Source organism: Mobula hypostoma, chromosome 10 (genome assembly GCF_963921235.1).
Source record: "Mobula hypostoma chromosome 10, sMobHyp1.1, whole genome shotgun sequence".
Lineage (NCBI taxonomy): Eukaryota > Metazoa > Chordata > Chondrichthyes > Myliobatiformes > Myliobatidae > Mobula > Mobula hypostoma.
In genome coordinates, this window is record NC_086106.1 from 127,180,195 (window position 1) to 127,203,494 (window position 23,300).

Below are 23,300 nucleotides of genomic sequence, written 5' to 3' on the forward strand. Positions count from 1 at the left end.
AAAGGTGTATGGATTGGGGTTAGTGAGTTGAGGGGACATGCTATATTGGTGCTGGAAGCGAGGTGATAGTATGCTGCCCTGCACCGGCCTCGCTAATCTGATTTGATGTGAATGACGCATTTCATTCTATATTTTGACGTTTTGATATATATGTGACAATTAAAGTTAATCTTTAACGTTTTTCTCTTTAGCTGCTACCTGACAGTTATAGAAGCCCAACTCAACCTCGAATTCTCCTGCTGATGGGTTTGAACAAATATTGGTGAGGAATTGGTTCGAGCTGGAAGCATGGAGACACCTGTGGGATGTCCAGCACAATCTTCACTGATGTGATTTGATCAAAACATGTATTTCACTCTATGTTTCGATGTAAATGTGACCAATGAAATTAATCATTCAATAACAATCTTTAATCTTTATTGAATGGCAGAACATCCTCAATGGGCCAAATAGACTACTCCTGCTCCAGCTTCTGTTCCTTACATTTGTATAAATTAACGATTACCTCTGAAGGAAAATGGCACCATATTGGTGTCGTGCCTCACAGCTTCAGCAATCCATATTCAGTCCCGATCTTCGATGCTGTTGTGTGTGGAATTTCTATGTTTTACGTGTGACTGCAGTGTGTATTTCTTTGGTGTACTCTGGTTTCGTTCTGCATCCCAAACACATGCAGGTTCATTGGAGACAGGTGAGACTGGAGACAATGGAATCATCTGCTGGAGGAACTCAGCACAGTAACACTTCCTAGGGCCAGATGCAGGATTTCCTTTCCTCCCATAGGTGCAGTTCGACCCGCCAATTTCCTCCAGTGGATGGCTTGCAAGATGTTCACTGGTTGAATGGCAACTATAACTTTCTGCTCCTGATTACTGTTAGCTTATTGTCAAATTACCAACATACAGTGAATAGCTTGTCATACAAACTGTCCATTACACAAACTGAGGCAGGACAAAATAAAGTAATAACAATGCAGAATAACAGATGGCTGTGGAGGCCAAGTCATTCAGTATATTTAAAGCAGAGGTTGTTAGGTTATTGATTCATCAGGGTATCAAAGGTTATGTGGAAAAGGCAGGGGAGTGGGGTTGAGAGCAATAATAATCAGCCATGATGGAATGGCAGAGCAACCTCAATGAGCTGAGTTCCTATGTCTTACGGTCTTAATAAAGTGTACAGATGTATCATGACGGAGAGCGCTCAGTAAGCAAACTCCATACACCCACACTAACATTGCCTTCTCATTCTGCTGTCGCTGTGCTGACTGTGCGCATTTCAATGTCTTCCCTGGTATATTCTCACGATGGGTTTGATTTTATGGTGTTTTTCCCCACCACACACTTCAGAATATTTTATTTCTTAAGTAATGGGGCTGTGTAAATGTGTATATATTGTTTGTATACTGTATTTAAAGTAGAGGCTTCTGTTTATTTTGTAGTATGCATGTAACTACATAGTGGGGTGCATCATATTCTGATTCTTGTGTAGCCTTACGTTACCTTTGTAGGTAATTAAAGATGGTATGTCCTGGTGCCAAAAAAAAGGGGAAGTTTGCTCTCAGTCGCAGGGAGTAAGAGAGATCAAGCTGCCAGACACTGGAAATAGTATGGAGCTCTTTGCCGTATTTTCTGGTAGATACCTTTTTGTCAATATTGGCAGTTTACTTTTCATTATTTTCATTAATCTTTGTAAGTTTGATTGTTTGATGCACTGAATAAACATCCTTGTATGAAACGTCAATGCCCACGTATTGTAACAGATTACTACAGAGAAAGTGCAGAGGTAAACAATAAAATGCAAGATTACAATGATTTAAATAGCGAGGGCAAGCGTCCATCTCCCCATGATTTTCTGACTTTCCTCTGACTGAAGCAGCACGACTCTGGCACAATCCTCGGACCGTGTTGGTCATCGATGACAGCGTCACTCTTTTCTCTATATTTAAGTGTACATGTGACAAATAAATCTAATCTCTTTTTGATTATGAAACGTAGAAACATAGAAAACCTACAGCACAATTCAGGCCTTTCAGCCCACAAAGCTGTGCCAAACATGTCCTTACCATAGAAATTACGTAGGGTTACCCATAGCTCTCTATTTTTCTAAGTTCCATGTACCTATCCAGGAGTCTCTTAGAAGACCCTATCATATCTGCCTCCATCACCGCTGCCGGCAGTCCATTCCATGCACTTGCCACTCTCTGAAGTAATGGAACATATGACTTACAAAAAGGAAAAGGCCATAATCATCCTCAAACTTGCTCCAGCATTTAATAAGTTTGATTATGGTCACAATTCTGAATCCTTGCTTTTCCTCAGTAATCTGTCACCCTTTTGTGGAGAGGAATAAACCATTGATGTTTCAGGCCAAGACTCTTTATCAGGAAATGAAATACTGACTGTTTATTCTTCTACATAGATGCTGAGTTCCTCCGACTTTTTGTGTGTGTTACTCTGGATTTCCTGCATCTGTAGAATCTCTTTTGTTCTTGATTTGCTTGAACCCATTTTTTCTTAATCAGGAGACTACTTACCTGGATTTAAAACAATACAAATACTCTGTTTCCTTTAAGTAAGAGTATTTTCAAAGATGCATGACCACCTGAGAAAAAAAATACAAACAACAGGAATTCTGCAAATGCTGGAAATTCAAGCAACACACATCAAAGTTGCTAGTGAACGCAGCAGGTCTAGGAAGAGGTACAGTCGATGTTTCAGGCCGAGACCTGACGAAGGGTCTCGGCCTGAAACGTCGACTGTACCTCTTCCTAGAGGTGCTGCCTGGCCTGCTGTGTTCACCAGCAACTTTGACGTGTGTTGAGAAAAAAAATGTTCACCTCATTTTTGTAGTTAAAGGTGACTCTGTGCTTTTAAACAATGTCTCCTAGATCTAGTTTCTAGACTATGCCCACCTAGAGTGCATCCTGTCAAGATCTCTCAGAATTTTAGATGTTTCAATCAAGTCACAATGCACTTTTCTTAAGTCCTATTGGACTGTACGGGAACAGCAAATTGGAATTACCAATTGCAAGTCTTGTGGAAGAATTGAAATGCACCAAAGGAAGATTGGTCATGACCTTCACTGAATCTGAAGATACTGTTATTCGAACAGTGGCCCCCCGTGTGACAACGGGGAGGAGGTGGGCCCCATCTGAAGCTGCTCAGAGTGCTAAGTCTGCTCTCCGCTTCAGGGATGTGGTTGGTCAAGTCCAACTTGGGAGAGCCGGGCTCGGGCTCGTCCCAAAAGCTCCTCGGTGGCACAAGGCAACATCAGTGCAGAAGAGGCGGCTCGTGGTGGAGGAGTTGAGAAGACAGGAGGAGTAAGAGCGAAATGCTGGGGCCGCCTCAATTGCTAAGCAGGGCCACTGGACTAATTGGGAGAACCTGCAAAAGAGGAAACTTAGCTGGCTTGACATCTGGGAGATGGAGGGATCTCGGCTAAGTTTTGTCATCAGAGCCACTTATGACATCCTACCCACACCCCAGAACCTGAACCGGTGGTGGGGAGAAGACCCCGCTTGCGTTCTTTGTCAAGCACCTGGGTCACTAAGGCACATTTTAACAGGATGCACCACGAGCCTCACCCAGGGGCAGTACACTTGGCGGCATAACCAAGTTCTCAGACAGCTGGCATCAATCTTGGAACAGAGACGAATCACCACAAGTGCTCTCCCACAAACATCGGCAAGAAATGTCCACATCACAAGATTTGTACCAGCAGGCCAATCTCCAGAGCACCATATAACATCAAAAGATGTAAGCATTCTGCAGGTTGCTCAGTATCGGAAAATGGACGTGGACTTGGAAAAAAAGCTTGTGTTTCCCCCAGACATTGCGGCTACAACACTCCGGCCAGACATGGCCCTGTGGTCCACAACAGCCAAGCTGGCATATGTTGTGGAATTGACAGTACCATGGGAAGATGGTGTCGAAGAAGCTTATGAGAGGAAAAAGACCAAGTACTCTGAACTGGCAACTGAAGCTGCCCAGAATGGCTGGAAGACCAAGATTTTCCCTGTAGAAGTGGGATGCAGGGGATTCATTGCTACATCTACGACCAGTCCATTGAGGAAGATGGGGGTGAGGGGTCACTCCCTCCAACAAGCAATCAAGTCCTTGTCAAATGCAGCAGAAGAAAGCAGCAATTGGATTTGGATTAAAAGGGAAGACAGCAACTGGGCTGCAAGATGAAGACAGGAGGATATGGAACTGAGGGGGGTGTATCTGGGACGCCAGGTAGCACAGTTGAGCCCTCTGGAGACATCATGGGCTTATCAACGAAACGTCAAAGAAGGAGGGTGCCCACCTGATGACCCCGATGACGTACCTACCCTCCCTCCTTGTCACCACTCCAAGCCCACTGCCAACATCGAGAGTGCCGACTTACCATAGGGATTGAAACATCAAGTCCTAGTAGCTCTACTAATTTCAAACTCCTGTCAATACATCACTCCAGCCTCTCCTCATAAGCCCCAAGGCTGAAGCCTGGAGACTGGAGACTGGAAGCCTGGAGGCCTGTCCTGGAGTTCAAGGACTGCCTGTGTGTGTGGTTGGGTGAGGGAGAGGAAGGAGGCTTGTTTTGCTGCTGTTGTTTTGTTGTTGGGTTCTGTGTTGTTCTGCCGAGCATTGTGGGAATGCTATTTTGGCGCTATAATTTGTATGACAATTGCCTCCACCACATCCTTAGGGTTTGTTGGTTGTTCACCCAAGCAACCCATTTCACTGCATATTTCAATTACATGTGATAAATAAATGAATCTGAATTTGAATCTGTCTGTTCCAAGTAAATCTTTTCTGAATTGTTCCTACATACTTGCATCCCTCCTTAAATAAAGGAGATGAATCTAAACCGTACTTCCATTGTGCCATCTCCTGTGGCCCTACAGAGCAAAGCATAATCTCTCTTCTTTTGTATTCAGTTCCCATGGCAACAATCTATAACATTCCATAATCTTTGATAATTAGTTAAATCAACTCCGTCACCATGTGCACAAGCACGGTGAGGTACAGATTCAATGAAAAGATTACTTTCAGCAACATCACAGGTACACAGGTTCAGATAAAACTCAGAACAGAAATGATAATTTTATTATAACAATTGGAAAATTACTGTGCAAAAAAAAATAAGGCAATCAAAATCAAAGTCAGGGAAAAGTCCATGGGGAGGGGCATGGTTACATAGCACCTTCCGATAAGATGGCGCTATTGAGTGACACACATCAAAGTTGCTGGTGAACACAGCAGGTCAGGAAGCATCTCTAGGAAGAGGTACAGTCGACCTTTCGAGCCGAGACCCTTGGTCAGGACTAATTGAAAGAAGAGCTAGTAAGAGATTTGAAAGTGGGAGGGGGAGGGGGAGATCCGAAATGATAGGAGAAGACAGGAGGGTGAGGGATGGAGCCAAGAGCTGGACAGGTGATTGGCAAAGGGATATGAGAGGATCATTGTACAGGAGGCCCAGGGAGAAAGAAAAGGGGGAGGGGGGGAACCCAGAGGATGTGCAAGGGGTATAGTCAGAGGGGCAGAGGGAGAAAAAGGAGAGAGAGAGAAAGAATGTGTGTATATAAATAAATAACGGATGGGGTACGAGGGGGAGGTGAGGCATTAGCAGAAGTTTGAAAAGTCAATGTTAACTAATGTTCCTAGGGATGCTGCCTAGCCTGCTGCGTTCACCAGCAACTTTGATGTGTGTTGCATGAATTTCCAGCATCTGCAGAATTCCTCGTGTTTGCACTATTAAGTGGCAACTGTTTGTTTGCAGATCCTATGGAAATCATCTAATTGCATGAGGCTCTCCATTGGTCAGAGTCAACCATAGATGATGTGTTCTAGCTATCTACATTGATAAGCAAGCCTGGCACCACGATATGGAGAACAAGCTGTTGCCCATGCAACTCTTCACACAGCTGATGAATCCAAAGTAAAAGCAGAGCAAGTCAGTTTGACACCTGTGACATCTCAGGAGTTGCCCGTCAGTGTTGAACTCAATGTAGGAGTGCCTTAGGGATTCCAGCTCTGGATTTTTCCTCGGGGTTTACTCCCGGAGCCTTCTCAATGAGCACACATAGCCAAAGGGGTGTGGAGGTTTCATATCAGTCTTCCTTCTCCTAGATGAGCTGCCAATCATGGCTGACAGGACCCATCCGGCCAAAGTGACTGGTTTAAAGGTGCCAGTAATCTGGTTTGCCTTGTCTTTTGTCAGTAGAAGTTGTTCCACCGGGATTAATATCTAAGGAACACATGAAGGCCAGGAGCTGGACTTGGTTGTCAGAGGCTATTTGTGATGCATGCCATTGGGAGCATTTAATAGGTAGTGGGAGCTTATCTCCACGACCAGCACCACTACCCCCTCCGGCTATAACAACCAGAAGGAACCAATTTAGGACTACTACACCTGAAATCCACAGTCACAGTCATGGGCACTTCATTAAGCAGCATTGTTTTAAGACCCATGAACCCTGACTCAGTATTTTTCCTCTCTTTTTGTACTAATTATTTAATTTTCTTTAATATACTTACTGTAATTTATAGTTTTTTTTATAATGTATTGCAAAGTACTGCTGCCACAAAGCAGCAAATTCCATGGCATAAACCAGTGACATTAAACCTGATTCTGATTCATACCACTTTACAGTGCCGGCTGAAACATCAGGGTGTGATGCCATGGCACTAACTCTACGGAGTTTGTACATTCTCTCCATCACCACATGGCTTTCTTCTGGGAGCTCCACCTTTCCCCCCGGAAGACATACGTTTAGGGTTAGTGTGTTGTGGGCATGTTATGATGGTGTCTGAAGCATGGTGTACTTGTGGGCTGCCCCATACAATCCTTTGCTCAAGTGATTTGACACAAATGATGCATTTCACTGTATGCTTTGATGTATAGCTCAGGATCAAATATCGCTATGATGATTGTACGTTCTAGTATCAATTGTTTGGTGACAATAAAATATAAAGTATATAAAGTATATGTGACAAATAAAGCTAATCTTGTTAACCCTTAGTGAATAAAGGTGGCTTGTATTATTTCATTAATGATCTAGTATTGGGGTTGAGCAGATTGGTTCAAGAGTCTGATGGATGAAGGAAAGTAACTTGAACCTGGTGGTGTGCAACTTCGTGTTTCTGCACCTCCTCCTTGATGTACCCACACACTAATCTTTCTAAGCACAAGGATGCCCAATCTACCGTCTCAGCATCTCTCACCATTTTAAAAATATGCTTTGTTTTCTTATTTCCATGTAATGTTCCATTTGCCAGATATTTGTCCATTCCTTTAATCAGTTCCTTAATTGCCACTTTGTAGCCTCCTTGTATCCTCTTCCCAGAAGAATTTTAAGCTCAGCACCCTCACCAGTGAAAAGGCCGCCAAAGGCAGCTCGCTAGAGTCCTCTGCCCTGGGCCTTGATCGGCCCAGTGGCTTCTGCTTTCACCACACAAATTCATACACCCTCGAGGTGAAGATCCCTCCTCTCCCCAGAACGAGGACTTCGGAGCTTCTGTTGGCATTTCTGCAGCTCTGGGTTTTTACAGGGTGGGGTTGCTAGCCAAGTGCCCAACCATCCTCCTTTGGTAGCCGTGCTTGGGACAGTCCATGGCAGAGCTGAATGATTTCTAGTAACATTAGGTTGTGATTTTATTTTTCTGTGAAAAAGGAAAAATATAGTTTTGACAAATATTTCAGTAAGGCCTGTCAATCTCAACATGTCTGACTAGTTAGTGACATTTGACCCACTAATGGTTTAGAAATATTAACGAGCATCTGAAGCTGTTCCGCAGGTCTCCCTGCTGAGAGTAATAGAAGATGCGTTATAAATATCCCTTCTTTTACATCACAATAGAATGAATATATTTAATAAAACAAATCATAAAACCATTAAGTCATAAGACCTTGGAATTGATTTAGGCCGGTTGGCCTAAGGAGTTTGCTCTGTTATTCTATCAGGCTGATTTTGATTTTATTTATTTACTTATTTTGAGATACAGCGCATATCAGGCCATTCCAGCCCAATGAGACGCACCACCCAGCAACCCCACTATTTAACCCTAGCCCACTCACAGGACAGCTTACAAAGGCCAGTTAATCTATTATTCAGTCTTTGGACTGTGGAAGTAAACCAGAGCACCTGGAGGAGCTTCAAACTGTACTAACATTGCACTAACTGCTCCTCTATCATGCTTACTGTCCTCTGCTATCCCATTCTTCTGCGTTCCCACTTCATCAATCACATTTGGTGTAGGATTTGCAACTCCAATGACTTGGCTATCATTGATAGGTTATTGATTATAAGGGGTATCAAAGGTTGCAGAAGAACATGAAATGTAGAACGTAGACTGTTTCAGCCATGATGGAATTGATCTCTGATGGGAGCTGAACCTGGGTCACTTGTGCTGTGAAATGTTGTGCTATCCACTGTGCTACCTTGCTGCCCATATTCTATGTTCTGTGTTCTATTACAGGCACAAAACTCTTCACCAATGAAGATATCTTCAAAAGGCAATGCCTCAAGAAAGCAATATCCATCATTAAGGACCCTTACCATCAAGACATGTTCTCTGGAGGAATCATGCATCTGTTTCCTATCTGGATTGTACTCCATGTTGCATGATTGTTGTGTGTATTATGGTAACTAGTCACGTGAGTGGAGGCATGGTAAAAGCCAAGAGAATAAGATACGTGTTTGTGCTTTGTTTAGGGCAGTTTGGAGCTGGGGACAGATGGACGTTATATCTTTTGTTAAATGTTTAATTTACACTTTTTTCATAACTTCAGATGTTTTGCTAGTTGATAATAAATGATCAAATAAATTTCTTTGACTTTGTGGAGCAACATTCATCATCATCATCAGGTGCCATGCCCAGTTTGAGCTTTGACTGCCATGGCCCACACACTCCTGTTTCGGGTCAAGTGGATCAATCCATTGGTATTCATTTCCAGTTCTCTGTCTCCTGTCTCCATCATCATTTGTCTTTGCCTTACTCTTGTTTTCTTCCCTTTAATCTTTCCCACAATTACCATGCATTCTAACTCCTCTTTCCTAATCACACATCCAATGAAGTGACATTGCCTTTTCATGATCTCATACATTATTTCTCTTTTTGTGCTTGCTCTGTTCATGACATCCTTGTTAGATATTCATTTCATCCATGATATTCTTTATATCCTCCTCAAAAACCACATCTCTGCTGCTTCAATTCGTTTCCTCTTGTTACTAAAGATTGTTCAACATTCCGAGCCATATAACATAACTGGATAAATGTAACATTTCAGTGCTCTGAGGAGGGTTGTCATGCCTAGTTTAGTGTTGGTTAGTACACTCTTCATTCTCGTAAAAGTGTCTTTTGCCATCCCTATTCTTCTTTTGATGTCTATGTCACACCTGCCATCTGATGTCACCCAGCTTCCGAAGTAGCAAAAGTTCTGTACTTGTTTTATTTCTTCCTTGTTTATTCTCAGCCTGCAGATAGGATTCTCCTTCTTTTTGGATATCACCATACAGTCTGTCTTTTTGCAATTGATAGATAGACCCATTTTTGCACTTTCTTCAACAATTATATAAATTAAGTTTTGTAGTTCATCCTCCATACTTGCAATTAACACAGTGTCATCCGCATATCTGAAATTATTGATGTTTTCACCGCCAACTTTGATACCCAAGATGTCTCTTATTTTTTTGTAATATTGTTTCGCTGTACACATTAAACAAATTAGGGGAGAAAACACACCCTTGTCCAATGGCTCACTTGATTTTCGTAAACTGACTCACTTCTCGTCTATTCTTACAGCGGCAGTTTGTTCCCAGTACAGATTTCTGATTAGGCGGAGGTCTTTTGAATCTAGATCTAGAGTTTCCTGTAATATTTCGAATAATTTATTGTGTTTCACTTCATCAAGTGCTTTTGTGTAGTCGGTAAAACAAACAAACAAATCTTTTTATCTTAACATCAATATCGTGTTTCTTGCACCTTTGTCTTTCACAAAACCACATTGTTCTTCACCTATTTCAGCTTGTATCTTACTTCTAGCTCTTGTCATTAAAATTCTTATAAGTCTCTTAGTGATATGACTCATGAAACTTATGGTCCTATGTAATTCACATTCTATTGCTCCAGGTTTCTTAGGAAGAGTGAAAAATACTGATTTTTTTTCGTCTCTTCTGGTGTCATTCCAGTCTCATAAATGTCATTGATTAAATCAGTAAGATTTTCAATTCCATAATCTTCAAGGGCGATAATTTGTTCTATTACTAATTCATCAGGACCTGCTATCTTTCCTTTCTTCACCTTATTTATTGCATTATGAGCTTCAGATTTTAAAATACTTGGACCTTCAATGTTTTTCTTAATTTCTGGTTTTTCTCCTCAATCGTCTTCAAACAATTCCTGAATATACGCAGTCCATCTGTTCATAATCTCATTTTTTTCTATGATAATGGTACTGTCCTTTGCTTTCAAACATCCACCTGAAGAACAGAGGAACTTTTTACCAGTGACATTCTTGATTTGTTGGTGTAACCTTTTTGAATCAGTAATAGGGATTCTTTCTAATTGCTCACATTCCTGGTTTAACCATTCTTATTTGGCTTTTTGACATAAGTTTTTAATCTTTTTATCTAAGGACTTATATTCTATAGGATTTGTTTTCTTCCATCTCCTTTCTTCCATTAGATTCTTGATTTCATCTGTCATCCATTTATTCTTTGTGCTTTTTTCTTTTTTAGGAATCACTGACTTTTGCTGATTCTACCAAGGTATCCTTTAGAGAGTTAAACTTCATTTCTACATGATTGCTATCATCTTCAACAGATTCTATTTCTGGACTTTGAAATCTGTTTCTTACTTCAATTGTAAATTTTTGACTTAAGTTTTCTTCTTTAATTAATTGTGAGTAGTCAAGGGATTTTTCAGACTTTTGCTTCTTTAGTTTTTTAAGTTTTACTTTTTACATGACATATTACTGGGTTATGGTCACTATTACAGTCTGCACCTGGATATGTTTTGCATTGAGTCACTGAGTTTCTAAATCTTTGGTTTATAGTAATAAAGTCAATTTGATTTCTTGTGTTATCACCTGGGCTTTTGCAGGTCCAGAAGCACCTTGAATGATTTTTAAAGAAGGTATTCATAATGACCTGATTATTCATCTTGCACTGGAGCATCATTACTGGAGTGATTAAGGGCCTGTCATACATAGATAACAACTAGTGCTAGGTCACCAGCAGCAGCAATTGATATGCCAGAATTGGCCGCTATAGCCTCATCCCATTACTGCCGTCAGAAAGGAGGTACAGAACCCTGAAAATATATGTATACTTAATATTTTAGCACCAGCATCTACCCCTCCACCATCAGATTTCTAAGCGGTCCATGAAGCCATGAACATTGGCTCAATATTCCTCTTTGGCATGATCAGTTTATTGATTTTTATTGTAAATTACAGTAATTTGTTATAACTGCATGGTACACCTGCCACAAAACAGAAAATTTAAAAATTAATGTCTGTGCCAATAAATCTGATTCTGATATCATGAGATTAGTGTAGATAGTGTAAATGAGATTAGTGAGCATAGAATCTACATGCATCTTCGACTTCATGGGCTTTAAGGGCCTGCGCTGTGCTGTAGGACTCTATGACTAAATCAATCTATGGCCCAAAGACAAATTTGGAAAATTAGGTATCAAAATTCAAAGTCAAGTTTATTGTCCTAAGCACAAGTATATGTATGCACTGAGGCAAAGTGGGCCAACTTGGTGGCATAGTGATTAACACAATGCTGAACGTAACAGTGACCCAGTTTCACTTCCTGTTACTGCCTGTTCTCCCTGTGACCAAGTGCGTTTTTTCCAGGTAATTCAATTTCCTCCCAGAATCCAAAGAGATAATGGCTGGTATTTATTTATTGACTTATTGGAATACAGTGTGGAATTGCCTTTCTGGCTGTTTGAGTCATGAAGCCCAGTAATCCTCTGATTTAACACTAGCATCATCACAGGACAATTTACAATGACCAATTAACTGACCAAATGGTATGTCTTTGGACTGCAGGAGAAAACTGGAGCACCCAGAGGAAACTCACGTGTAGTAACTGCAAACTTCTTACAGGCAGTGGCGGGAATTGAACCTGGGGTTGCCAATACTGAATTTTATTGTGCTAATCCCTACACTATCATGTTGCCCCCCCCCCCAAATGATGGTAGGTTAATTAGTTACTGTAAATTGTCCCGTGATTAGGCTAAGATTAAAACTGGATGATTGCTGGGTGGTGGGCTTGGCTCGAAGAGCTAGAATGGCCTATTCCATACTGTATCTCAATAAATAAATTAATAGTTTACTTACAGCAGCATCACAGCATAATACTGAAAGAAGGAAATCAGAAATTAGATGGAAATTATCTAAAATTAGGCAAGAAAGAACACAATTAGAATGTTAAAAAAATCCCTGATGCACTTAGACCTGAGATTTGGAGAAGTGTGAAAACTTCCATTACTTTCAAAATCAAAGGTTGGTGATTTCTATTCAGGTTCTTCAGGTTGACAGGAACTCACTGTAGGACTGGTACTCATGGGGTTGTATCAAGTATTTTGTTATTGCTTCGTCAAAGGGTTTTCAGGAGAAGCTCTATAAAATGAATGCTTCTCGGACTCAGCTTATAAAGTAAATCTCAAGTGCATGATGTTTTCATTGGGAAGACAGTTTGAAATGACCATCAAACAGTCTTCAGGGAGTGGATGCAGTCACCGATGAGTAAGTTATTTAACTGACTGAAGGCACAGAATGAAATAGTACAAGTGGGCATTAATTGCTGTCAAATAATGCAAAATGCTCCTGTGCTCTAAGTCAAGTATACATTCAACTGAAAGCCATCAGCAGCTATTGATGTTCCCTCAATGGGCATCTTCAAAGGATGTGCATCAATATCTGATATGGAGCACAAAGGAAAAAGCAAATGTGCAATCAGGAAGACAAGCCCTTCTGGCATGCTACAACTTCACTCCTGTCAGTCATAGACTTCAAGGTTAAATTCTGCAAATGGTAAGGTTAAATGCTTGCTTGAAACAAAATTGGCATTCCTTTGTCACATAGAGAACCAGCTTTATTATCACTGACATACGTCACAGTCAGAATCAGATTCAGAACTAGAACCAGGTTTAATATTATTGACATATGTCGTGAAATTTGTTTGCTTTGCAGCAGCAGTACAATGCTCTCTCTCTCTCTCTCTCTCTCTCTCTCTCTCTCTATATATATAGTAAAATTAAGTAAGTAGTGTAAAAAAAGTAGTGAGATAATTTACATGGGTTCAGTGTCCATTCAGAAATCTGATGGCAGAGGGGAAGAAGCTGTTCCCGAATTGTTGAGTGTGTGCCTTCAAGCTCCTGTACCTCCTCCTTGATGGTAGCAATGCGAAGAGGGCATATCCTGGGCAATAGGGGCTTTAATGAAGGATGACATATTCTTGAGGTATCACTCCCTGAAGATGTCCATAATCCACAAGATATATGAGTCCAATTAGGCCATTTGGCCCATTGAGTCTGCTCCACCATTTCATTATGGCTGATCTATTTTCCCTCTCAGCCACAATCTCTTGCCTTCTCCTCATATGATTTCATGCCCTGGCTGATAAAGAATCTATCAAGCTCTGCCTTTAATATACCCAAAGACTTAGCTTGCACAGCCACCAGTAGAAACGTATTCCACAGATACACCACTCTCTGGCTAAAGAAATTCCTCCTCATCTCTGTTATAAAAGGACATCCCTTTATTCTGAAGCTGTGTCCTCTCGTTCTAGAATATCCCAGCACAGGAAACAACCTCTCCACATCCACTCTATCTAGGCCTTTCACCATTCGATAGGTTTCAATGGGGTCACCCCTATTCTTCTGAATTCCAGTGAGTACAGGCCTAGAGCGCTCTTCATATGACAAGTTGCTTAATCCTTGAATCATTTTTCTGAACTTCCTTTGAACTGCTCCAATGTCAGCACATCCTTTCTTAGATAAGGGCTCAAAACTGCTCATAAAGCACTGGTGAGGCCTTTCCAGGGCTTTATGAAGCCTCAACATTACATCTTTGCTTTTATTTTTTAGTCTTCTCAAAATAAATGCGAACATCGTAATTGCCTTCCTCAACACCAAATCAATTTGTAAATTAACCTTGAGGCAATCCTGCACGAGGACCTTCAAGTCCCTATGCATCTCAGAATTCTGAATTTTCAAAACTTCTAATTTTACATTTAGAAAAGTAGTCTACACATTTATTTCTTCTATCAAAGTACATGACCATACACTTCCCGACATTGTATTCCAAACTTCCGCTAATGCCCCAGCTTCCCCTCGTACCCCATGCGTTATTTATTTATATACACACATTCTTTCTCTCTCTCTCTCTTTTTTCTCCCTCTGTCCCTCTCACTATACTCCCTGCCCATCCTCTGGGTTCCTCCCCACTTTCTTTCTCACTGGGCTTCCTGTCCCATTATCCTCTCATACCCCTTTTGCCAATCACCTGTCCAGCTCTTGGCTCCATCCCTCCCCCTCCTGTCTTCTCCTATCATTTTAGATCTCCCCCTCCCCCTCCCCCTCCCCCTCCCACTTTCAAATCTCTTACTAACTCTTCCTTCCGATAGTCCTGACGAGGGGTCTTAGCCCGAAACGTCGACTGTACCTCTTCCTAGAGATGCTGCCTGGCCTGCTGCGTTCACCAGCAACTTTGATGTGTGTTGATTGTATTCCATCTGCCACTTCTTTATCCATTCTGACTAAGTCCTTCTGTAACCTCTCTACTTCCTCAATCTCTCTGTCCCTCCACTTATCTTCATATTGTCCACAAACCTGGCTGCAAAGCCACCTATTGCATCATCCAAGTCAATGACATAAAAATTAAAAAGAAGCAGTGACAACTCAGATCCGGGTGGAACATCACTAAACACTGGCAGCCAACCAGAAAAGGTTTCCTGTATTCCCACTCTTTACCTCATGCCAATCAGCCAATGCTTTACCCATGCTAGTATCTTTCCTATAATACCATAGGCTCTTAACTTATTAAAATCCAAGTACACAAGATCAATCATTGACAAATTCTCGTTTGTCTGTCCTGCTTGTTATTTCTTTAAAGAATTCTAACAGATTTGTCAGGCACGATTTTCCCTTAATGAAACCATGCTGACTATGGCCTATTTCATTGTGTTTCTCCAAGCATCCCAAAACCACATCCTTAACAATCAACTCCAACATCTTCCTAGCCACTGAGGTTAGACTAACTAGCCTATAATTTCCTTCCTTCTCCCTCTCTCCCTTTTGGAAGAGTGGCGTGATATTTGCAACTCCTCCAGAATTTGCTATTCCTCGAGAACCATTCCAGAATCAACTTATTCTTGAAAGATCATTACCAATACCTCCACAATCTCTTCAGCCACCTCTTTCAGAACCCTGAATGTGTATCATCTGATCCAGATAACTGTACCTTCAGACTTTTGAGTTTCTCAAGAACCTTCCCCTAGTAATGACAACTTCACACACCTCTGCCATCTGACACTTTTGAACTTCCAACATACAGCTATTGTCTTCCACAGTGAAAACTGATGCAACATTCTTATTAAGTTCATCCCCCATTTTGTTTTCTCCCATTACTACCTCTCCAGTATCATTTCTAGTGGTCTGATATCTACACTTGCCTTTCTTTTACAATTTATGTGTCTGAAGAAACCTTTGGTATTCTCTTTAATATTACTGTTTAGCTTATTTACGACTTTTTAGTTGCCTTCTGTCAGATGAGAGTGTGCCTACAAAGACTTACTGCACATTCCCAGACAAAAAGCCATGGATGAACCAGAAAGTATGTCTCCTGCTGAAGACTAGATCTGTGGCACTCGAGTCTGGCCTCAGGCCTGTACCAGAAAGCCAGCTATGACCTGCTGAGGCTATTTCAACTGTGAAGAGACAATTTTGAGTGAGGTTGGAGGCGACATTGGATGCACAACTCTGGCAGGGCTTGCAAGACATTACTTCCTAGAAAGCGAAACCCAATAGCATGAGTGGTAGCAATGCTTCACCACCAGATGAACTCAACACCTTCTATACCTGCTTTGAAAAGGAGAATACAATTATAGCTGTGAATATCCCTGCTGCATCTTATGACCCAGTGATCTCCATGTCAGAGGCCAATGTTAGGCTGTCTTTAAAGAGAGTGAATCCTTACAAGGCAGAAGGTCCCAATGGAGTACCTGGTAAGGCTCTGAAAAGCTGTGCCAACCAACTGGCAGCAGTATTCAAGGACATTTTCAACCTCTCACATGCTTTGGGTGGAAGTTCCCACTTGCTTCAAAAAGTCAACAGTTGTATCAGTGCCTAAGAAGATTAATGTGAGCTGCCTTAATGACTATCACCTTGTAGCACTCACGTCTATAATGATGAAATGCTTTGAGAGATTGGTCATGACTAGACTAAACTCCTGCCTCAGCAAGGACCTGGACCCATTGAAATTTGTCTATCACCACAATAAATTAAAGGCAGATGCAATTTCAATGGCTCTTCACATGGCTTTAGACCACCTGGACAACACAAACACCTATGTCAGGATGCAGTTCATCGACTATAGCTCTGCATTTAATACCATCATTCCTACAATCCTGATTGAGAAATTGCAGAACCTGGACCTCTGTATCTCCCTCTGCAATTGAATCTTCGACTTCCTAACCAGAAGACCACAGTCTGTGCAGATTTGTGATAACATCTCCTTGTTGATGATCAACATCTGCGCACCTCAGGGGTGTATGCTTAGCCTACTGCTCTACTCTCTATATACACATGACTGTGTGGCTAGGCATAGCTCAAGTACCATCTATAAATTTGCTGATGGTACAACCATTGTTGGCAGAATCTCAGGTGTTGATGAGAGGCCATACAGGAGTGAGATATGCCAACTAGTGGAGTGGTGCCACAACAACAACCTGGCAATCAACGTCAGTAAGACGAAAGAGCTGATTGTGGACTTCAGGAAGGGTAAGATGAAGGAACACATACCAATCCACATAGAGGGATCAGAAGTGGAGAGAGTGAGCAGTTTCAAGTTCCTGGGTGTTAAGATCTCTGAGGATCTAACGTGGTCCCAACATATTGATGCAGTTATAAAGAAGGCAAGACAGCGGCTATACTTTATTAGGAGTTTGAAGAGATTTGGAATGTCAACAATACACTCAAAAACTTCTATAGATGTACCGTGAAGAGCATTCTGACAGGCTGCATCTCTGCCCGGGTTTGGGGGGGGGGGGTGAGGGGGGGGTCTACTGCACAGCATGGAAAGAAGCTGCAGAGGGTTGTAAATTTAGTCATCTCCATCTTGGGTACTAGCCTACAAAGTACCCAGCACATCTTCAAGGAGTGGTGTCTCAGAAAGGCAGCGTCCATTATTAAGAACCCCCAGCACCCAGAGCATGCCCTTTTCTCACTGTTACCATCAGGTAGGAGGTACAGAAGCCTGAAGGCACACACTCAGCGATTCAGGAACAGCTTCTTCCCCTCTGCCATCCAATTCCTAAATGGACATTGAACTCTTGGACACTACCTCACTTTTTAAAAAATATCTGGTATTTCTGATTTTTGCACAATTTTAATCTATTCAATATACATATACTGTATAAAGTATACTGAATAAGATTTGTTTGTTTATTTATTCTTCTATATTATCTATTGCATTGAACAGCTGCTGCTAAGTTAACAAATTTGACATCACATGCCAGTAATAATAAACCTGATTTTGATTCTGATTCTGATTTTAAAAGCTTTCCAGTCCTCTCATTTCCCACTAATTTTTGCTCTATTATACGTCTATTATAGGCTTTATGTTGGCTTTGACTTCTCTTGTCAACTATGGTTGTGTCATCCTGCCTTTAGAATGCTTCTTCCTCTTTGTGACGTATATATCCTGCACCCTCTGATTTTTTTCTGGAAATTCTAGCCATTTATGATCTGCCAACATCCCTGCTAGTTTGCTTTTCCAATCAATTTTGGTCAGATCCTCTCTCATGCCTCTGTAATTCCCTTTACTCCACTATAACACTGATACATCTGACTCTATTAGCTTCTCCTTAAATTTCACGGTGAATTCTATCATAATATGATCTCTAGTCCCTTAGTATTCCTTTACCTTAAACTCTCTAATCAATTCAGATTCATTGCATAACACTCAATCCGGATTAGCTGATACCCTAGTGGACTCAACCACTAGATGCTGTAAAAAGCCACCTTGAAGGCATTCTAGAAATACCCCCTTGGAATCCAGCAGCAACTTGATATTCCCAATCTATCTGCATATTCAAATCCTCCTTGACTACTGTACCATGCCTTTTGACATGCATTTTCTATCTCCGGTAGTAATTTGTAGGGCACAGCTTTGCTGCTGTTTGCTGTCTGTATATACCTCCCATCAGGATCTTTTTACCCTTGCGATTCCTTAGCTCTACCCATAACACTTCAATACCTTCCTACCCTATGTCCTCTCTTTCTAATGATCTGATTTCAGTTTTAATAAGAGAGCCACACCACTCCTTCTGCCTGACTGCCTGTCCTTTAGATATAATGTGTATCCTTGGGGTGTATGGGGTGTCAGGGAGGGGTAGCACCTCTGGTGGGGGAACATGTCGTGTCCTTTTCAAGGCGGTTAGTCCACTGTTGGTCCCCACCTGGCACTCAGCTCTCACCTGTGGCTCCCTGTAGCTGTTTGCATGCGACAGCGGCCACACCCCGGACAATGGCTTCGACAAGCTGGCTAAACCAGGTGAGGGTAGCCAACGGGTCTCAAACCCTCGGTGAAATAAGGAGTTGTCTATCCCTGCATGTGAAGACAGACTCCGGCGGATTGAGCGGACGAGACCAATGAAAGGTCCAATGGTCAAGAAGGCGGTCTCTGCAAGCGTCGTGGAACGTGTAGAGCAGGACAAAACACAGAAGACGTCCTGGTCATGCACTGCACCTAGGCCCATCTCCAACCGTCTCGACTCTCTCTTGCCACTGGATCCAGATGGGAATTGGGAAGAGAGAGTGAGGCTGACGCTGTACATCTCTCCCTCACTTAAGTCCAAATCATGACACCATCATAATGGTGTCGAGGTCCTCATCGACGACGATGGAGGAACACACACACAGTATCCTTGGATGTGAAGCTGCCAGGCATAATCTTTCAGTTATGATGCAGTGATGTCTACGTCATACATGCCAAACTGTAACCGTGCTACAGGCTCACCTACCTAATTCCATAAGCAGCACACATTCAAATATAACATCCACAGTCTTGTATTCTCCCTTTTCGATGTTGACCACCTTTTATTTTGCAACTCATCCTGTTGACTGCTATTTTGTCCTATCATCAGCCTCTCCTTGCTGGGAGTCTCACTACACATTGCCTTTGTTTGCCAACCAACTACCTCATTCTGAGCACTATCACTCTGGTTCCCATCCGCTGCCAAATTAGCCTGAACTTTTCTAGCAACCCTATCTGCAAGGATGTTGGTCACCCTTGGGTTCAAGTGTAACCCATCCCTTTTGTTCTGTATGTATCTTCTCCAGAAGAGATCCCAAAAATCCATAAATCTGAACCCTTGCCCCCTCCACCAGTTCTTCAGCCATACATTCATCTGCCAAATATCTCATTTTTACCCTCACTGGTGTGTGACACAGTCAACCATCCAGAAATTACTACCCCAGAGGTCTTGTTTTTCAGCTTTCTACCTAGCTCCCTAAAATCTCTCTTCAGGACTTTCTCACTTTTCCTATATATGTGGTGCCAATATGTACCAGGATTTCTAGATACTGTTGAGGGGGATGACCTACCGGGGAGAGGGAGCCACAACGACTGGCTCTCTGGCACCGATTCCGGTGCTGTGGCTCAGAAAAAGAAGAAGAATACAGTGGATACTTTTGAATACAGTGGATACAGTGAATACAAGAATACATTTCTGGATGCTCACCCTCCAACTTGAGAATGCCATGTACCTAATCTGAGACATCCCTGACCCTGAGACTTCGGAGGCAACATAGCATCTGGACACCTGGACATAGCATTTGGATTTTCAGAAGGCCTTTGACAAGGTGCCACACATGAGGCTACTTACCAAGATAAGAGCCCATGGAATTACGGGAAAGTTACATACGTGGATAGAGGGTTGGCTGATTGGCAGGAAACAGAGAGTGGGAATAAAGGGATCCTATTCTGGTTGGCTGCCGGTTACCAGTGGTGTTCCACAGGGGTCCGTGTTGGGGCCACTTCTTTTTACATTGTACATCAACGATTTGGATTATGAAATAGATGGCTTTGTGGCTAAGTTTGCTGACAATACAGATAGGTGGAGGGGCTGGTAGTGCTGAGGAAACAGTGAGTCTGCAGAGAGACTTGGATAGATTGGAAGAATGGGCAAAGAAATGGCAAATGAAATACAAAGTTGGAAAGTGTATGGTTATGCACTTTGGCAGAAGAAATAAATGGGCAGACTATTATTTAAATTGGGAAAGAATTTAAAGTTCTGAGTTGCAACGGGACTTGGGAGTCCTCGTACAGGATACCCTTAAAGTTAACCTGCAGGTTGAGTCAGTAGTGGAGAAGGCGAATGTAATGTTGGCATTCATTTCTAGAGGAATAGCGTATGGGAGCAGGGATGTGATGTTGAGGCTCTATAAGGCGCTGGTGAGACCTTACTTGGAGTACTGTGGGCAGTTTTGGTCTCCTTATTTAAGAAAGGATATGCTGACGTTGGAGAGGGTACAGAGAAGATTCACTAGAATGATTCCGGAAATGAGAGGGTTAACATATGAGGAACGTTTGTCCGCTCTTGGACTGTATTCCTTGGAGTTTAGAAGAATGAGGAGAGACCTCATAGAAACATTTTGAATGTTGAAAGGCATGGACAGAGTGGATGTGGCAAAGTTGTTTCCCATGATGGGGGAGTCTAGTACGAGAGGGCATGACTTAAGGATTGAAGGGCACCCATTCAGAACAGAAATGCGAAGAAATTTTTTTAGTCAGAGGGTGGTGAATCTATGGAATTTGTTGCCACGGGCAGCAGTGGAGGCCAAGTCATTGGGTGTATTTAAGGCAGAGATTGATGGGTATCTGAGTAGCCAGGGCACCAAAGGTTATGGTGAGAAGGCGGGGGAGTGGGACTAAATGGGAGAATGGATCTGCTCATAATAAAATGGCGGAGCAGACTCGATGGGCCGAATGGCCGACTTCTGGTCCTTTGTCTTACGGTCTTATCTCTATTGTGCCCACAGAATCTTATCTCTGTTCCTCTAACAATGGAATCTCCTGTCACCTCTGTATTCTTCTTCCTTTTCTGAGCCACAGCACCAGAATCGGTGGCAGAGAGCCAGGCGATGTGGCTCCCCCTCCCCGGTAGCTCATGCCCCTCAACAGTATCCAAAAGAGTATGCTGATTTTTGAGGGAAATGGCCTCAGGTGCTCTCTGCACTGGCTGTCCATTTTGCTTCCTTCTCACTCAGTTACCTGCCCTCTGCAACCCAGGGGTGACTGTCTCCCTGTCGCTCCTATCTGTCATTCCCTCATTCTTCCTTGCAAGCTGAAGGTCATCGAGCAGCAGCTCCAGTTCCTGAACACATTCTCTGACTTGGTGCAGGTGTGTCTATCAGAGAGACTGGTTGTCTCCCGGAATCTCTACGTCTCACGCACAGAACAAAACACTGCCTCTGGAGCCATTCTCACTGCTCTGAGAGACAAGAAATGAAGAATTAAGAAGAAAAGGGGAAACTTACGAGACACCTTGCCCGGATGCCTGAGTGCTGGGGAGGTTAGTGTCAGTGATGGATCTGCTTGAGTTCACAACTTTCTGCAGCTTCTTTCAGTCCTGTACAGTGGCACCCTCATGCCAGACAATGATGCAGCCAGTTAGAATGCTCTCCACAGTACATCTGTAGAAATTTGCAAGTGTCTTTGGTGACGTACCAGATCTCAAACTCCTAATGAAATATAGCTGCTGTTGTGCCTTCTTTGTGACTGCATTGTTGTGCCGGGCCCAGGAGAGATCATCAGAGACGTTGACACCCAGGAACTTGAAATTGCTCACTCTTTTCAATTCTGATCCCACTATGAGGACTAGTGTGTTTTCCCTCATCTTACCCTTTCTGAAATCCACAATTAGTTCTTTGGTCTTTGGATATAAGTTGTAAAATTTGCTGTTTTTCAGCAGCAGTACAGTGCAATATATAAAAATTACTAAGAGTTTCATATTAAGTACATTGTGCGAAGGATGAATACCTGAGTTATAGTCTGATAAAGATGGTTTTCAATAGTCTTATATTTGACAGTTTTATTAAGATTTTAGTGATCAGGACAGGAGGAATTTGTGGGAGATTTGTCTTTTTCAGTCTGATGGATATGAAAATCAATGTTCCCCTTGAGCGGAATGTAATTGTGAAGGCCAAGCTGAACCACATGGATCTGGAATGCAGCACAAAGGAAGGTTGAAAAAGCAAGTGTGTCATCAGGAAGGCATACTACAACTTCAACTTCACTCTACAACAACACTGCAACTTCACTCCTGCTAATTGTGGACTTCAACTAGAACATGGAAGACAGAACAAAGAAGAGTCCAGCAACAGAAGTGACCCTTCTGCCCACAATGCTGTGCTGAATTAATTACGGTAATGATGCCCATTTACACTAATCCCTTCTGTCCGGACACGTTCCATATTCTGATAGGACCTGATGCAAGGTTTTGACCTGAAATGTCTGATTCATATTCATTTATTTATCACATGTACATTGAAACAGAATGAAATGTGTAATTTCCATTAACAACCATCATGTCCCAGGCTGTGGTGGGAGCAGTCTGCAAGTTGACTATTCCATCACATCTCAAGTGTTAACAACCTGGGATCCATGGACCCTGTGCTTAATGGGATTGGTCTATGGCATAAAAATGGTTGGGAACCCTTGCCTCAGATGATGCTCGCCCTGTTGAGGTCCTCCAGTAGATTGCTTGTTGCTCCAGATTACAGCAGCTGCAGTCTTTTGTATCTCCACGTTCCATATCCCTCTATTCTCTGTATATTCTTATACCTATCAAAGATCTCTTATCACCTGTCTTACTTGCCTCCACCACTACCCTGATAGAATATTCCAAACATCCACCATTCTTCATGGAAAATAAAGTTGCCCCACACATATCCTTGGAACTTACCCCATCTCGCCTTAACTGAATCAGCCTCTTCATACCATAAGTTATGTTTGAAGAAATTAGTTGTTTTCTCTGTCAGACACACAAGTTGAGATGTCATTCTCCCACGCACCAC